A 3,858-nucleotide genomic window follows, 5' to 3' on the forward strand; every position below is an offset into this window, starting at 1 on the left:
TTTTCCTCCTGCCAGGGCATCCTGCTAACTATTCCAGTTGTCAGGTCCTAGCTTAAGGTCCAGTCACTCTGGTCTGGTAGTGAATAGCAGGAGAGTACTGGTAGAGCGGTCATCTTTAATCATTCCTTCCACTCTGCTCTACTCTCTCTCAGGCTTACAAAGTAATAGTGCTTTATATGCTAAATTACACAAAAGTGGCACTTTACAAACAGGTGATATCATTCATGGGATACATGATTGGATACATGTTCCATCATGGTTACATAACAGGCGTTGTATTATGACTACATAAGTTATGCAGTATCATGCTTCCCCAAATCTTCAGACCTGAAAGCACTTAAGGTGGCCATATTAGCAGGCTATTTATAATGAACAATTTCTCAGGCCCCACAGGCATTGATTTAGGAGATTGAGCTGGACATTTACTAAATGTGAATCTTTTGGAAAAGAGATTAACCAAAGATAATGGTAAGAAAATATTTTAAGTCTATAGTACTGGGCAAAAGGTGTTGATTTTATCAAGGAGATTAAGATAAGAAAAGTGGATTTTTGAAGACTAAATTTAAAAGGATTCTAGGAAACCTGGAGTCAAATTCCAAATGTAATAAAAGGCCTTATTAATTGCCATTAAGAAGAAATGTACTTCAATTGTAATAAGAGAGAATGGTCTTTGATCAAGAGGGCTTGACTAGAAGTATGAATAAAAATGAATTTGTAGTGTCTTATTTTTGGAAACATTCAACAAATCAAATATACCTTGATATTATATTCTTATTACATTAGAATGTTATATGATGCATATTTTATTGTAACACTACTTAATTCTGGAAAGCTAGAGGTTGGACAACAGTGGTTTGAGGTATTCTATGTAATAAATTGTTTGATTGGGGTAGTGAGGTGGAGTGATTCAGTGGTAGAATTCTTACCTGCCATGTGGGAGATGCAGGTTCAATTCCCAGTCCATGCACTTGCCCCAGAAAAACAAACAAACAAGCAAATGAACAAAAACAGAAACAATTCAACAAATGGTGCTGCAATAACAGGATGCTCTCACAGAAAAAGAATGTAATGTGGCCCCCACCATACAGCATACAAAAAATGGACTCTTAGTAATTAATTTGACTGTTCATTTATATGTTTCAATGTGTTGGTATATAGTTATTGTGTGTCATTGATTTATACATTAAAGAACATAACAATTTTATCTATCTAATATATTCCATTTACACTAGAATAAGTCTTGGTGTGGATATTTTATAATATTGTTATAAGGATTATACTTAAAAATTAGTTATCAACATGGAGTGGCCAGATAGTTTCCTTTTCTAGTTGAGAAAAGTATTAGAAAAAGATAATTAATTTTTAGAATAATAACTGTATCAAAATATTTCACAAAGATCTTATTTAAAATAGAGATTTTATGACTGTAGGAGAAAAACGTCAGACTCATTCCTTTAAAAATATTTATGATAAAGGATTGACTAAATATTAAGAAATCCCATGGAATCTATGAAATATATATATATATAAAACTTCATTTAAACTTGCAGTTGTTATTTAATTAGTCATTGTTTTTAATGTAACATCTTCTAAAGGGCTCTGAAAACAGAATATGCTAATGATGTTTTTTGGCAAATTATTTTCCTAAACATACATTTTGACTCCAATGACTTAGCTGAAGTCAGTTGTCAGTCATTACGGATAATGTATTAGTTTGCTAAATGCTGCTGTAATGCAATATACCAGAAATGGAGCAGCTTTTAAAAAGGAAATTTATTAAATTACAAGTTTACAATTCTAATGCCATAAAAATGACCAAACTAAGACATACAGAGAAAGATACCTTGATTCGAGAAAGGCTGATCTCAGCAGGCATGGCTGCCATCTGCTGATCCTTACACCTTGTTCTGTTGCTTCCAGCTTTTGATGCTAATGTTTTCCTCTGTGTCTGTGGGTCTTCACTTAGCTCCCGTGAGACGCAACTCTGGGTTCTCACTTGCTTAGCATCTCATGGGAAACCACATAGCAATGTCTGCTGGAGTCTGCACCTCCGAACATCCATGACTAGTGTCTGCTCTCTCTGTGAACCCACCAAGCATCTTCAAATGTCTGTGTCTCTGTCATCTCTGAAGCAACCGTGTTTTCTTCAAAATGTTTCCCCTTTTAAAGGACTCCAGTAAACTAATCAATATCCACCTTGAATGGGTGGAGTCACATCTCCAGCTAATTAAAAGGCCACAACCAAAATTAGGAGTGTCACATCTCCATGGAAGTAATCTAATCAAAAGGTGACACTCACAATTGAGTGGGTCAATTTCTATGGAAGCAATCTAAGCAAAGGTTTCTATTCAACAATATTTAAAGGACATGGCTTTTCTGGGGTACACCAGGAAGGATAGTAATTTCCTAACTTATTTTTTTATGCTCCTCCTCCAAAATGTCCACATATATATAAAAGACATGTTTTTCATCCCATCCCTTTGGTTTTGCTGTAACTGTGAACTCACACTCAATCTCTCTCTTCTTTTTTACTACTATTATCCTGAAATTCGGAATCGAGAATTGATCTTTTATTAGTATAATTAAGAGTCTTGGATAAAAATTCAATAAAGCTCATTGCACTGATTGATCTAACAACTAATGGGGGATATTTAGCCTAATGGGGAAATAGAAGTACTCCTCAATCATGACACAGTTTTTCATTGCCTCAAGGTTCTAGACTCAGTTATTGCTAACAGGTGGTCATGTTCCCTACCTCGATGCTTACTCCCAACACATGCTTCTTCTCATAGAAAGACACTCAGAGAGTTCATGGTCTCCCTCATTCAGTCTCTGAAGGAATTCCATCTACATGGTGTGTGGGGGAGTGTCTGTGTGTATGTGTATGTGTTGGCAGATGTGAGAGTTAGGTTCAGGTGTCAATTTTTCCAGGTGATGGTGCCCAGTTGTTCTGTTGCTGTGGACTTAAATAATAAGCATGTGAATTTCATCTATGACTGACGATATCTGTGGTTGGCTAAGGGGAGTGCCTTCTGCAATGACTGATCTTTTAATTTGATCAGCTGGAGACTTAAAAGGAGAAGTCAAAAGAAAGAGAAGCAGCTCAGCTCAGCTCAGCTCAGCTCAGAGCTGATACAGACCCAGATATTTAGAGGAAAGGAAATACCCTGGGGAAAGCCATATGACACCAGAAGCCAGGGGAGAAGGCCAGCAGATGTGGCCATGTGCCTTCTCACATGACAGAGGAACTCAGTTGAAAGTCAGCTGCCTTTCCTCCAAAGTACTGTAAATTTGTAGCTAAATAAATCCCCTTCATAAAAGCCAATTTATTTCTGGTGTATTGCATTCTGGTAGCTTTAGAAAAGTAAAAAAGCAGGGTTCATATAATCATCTACTACTATACACTTTCTAAAGTGATGTGGAGATAGCTGAAGGAACATTTTTAATAAATACTTTACTTTGGAATAATTTTTAACTTACAGAAAATTTGAAATGATAGTAAAGATTTCCTTTACACCCATCACCCTGGTTTGGTTTCCCTTAATTTTACTATCTTACATTTCCATGGCAATTTTCTCAAAACTAAGAAACTAACATCTGATTTCACCAGATTTTCTTTTTTTTTTTTTTTTGTGGTTTTTTTTTTAATTTTTTTATTAATCAAAAAAAGAAAAGAAATTAACACAACATTTAGAAATCATTCCATTCTACAAATGCACTCAGTAATTCTTAGTATCATCACATAGATGTATGATCATCATTTCTTAGTACATTTGCATCGATTTAGGAAAAGAACTAGCAAAACAGCAGAAAAAAATATAGAATGTTAATATAGAGAAGAGAATTAAAATAATAATA

Source organism: Tamandua tetradactyla, chromosome 5, assembly GCF_023851605.1.
Source record: "Tamandua tetradactyla isolate mTamTet1 chromosome 5, mTamTet1.pri, whole genome shotgun sequence".
In the NCBI taxonomy this organism is placed as follows: domain Eukaryota; kingdom Metazoa; phylum Chordata; class Mammalia; order Pilosa; family Myrmecophagidae; genus Tamandua; species Tamandua tetradactyla.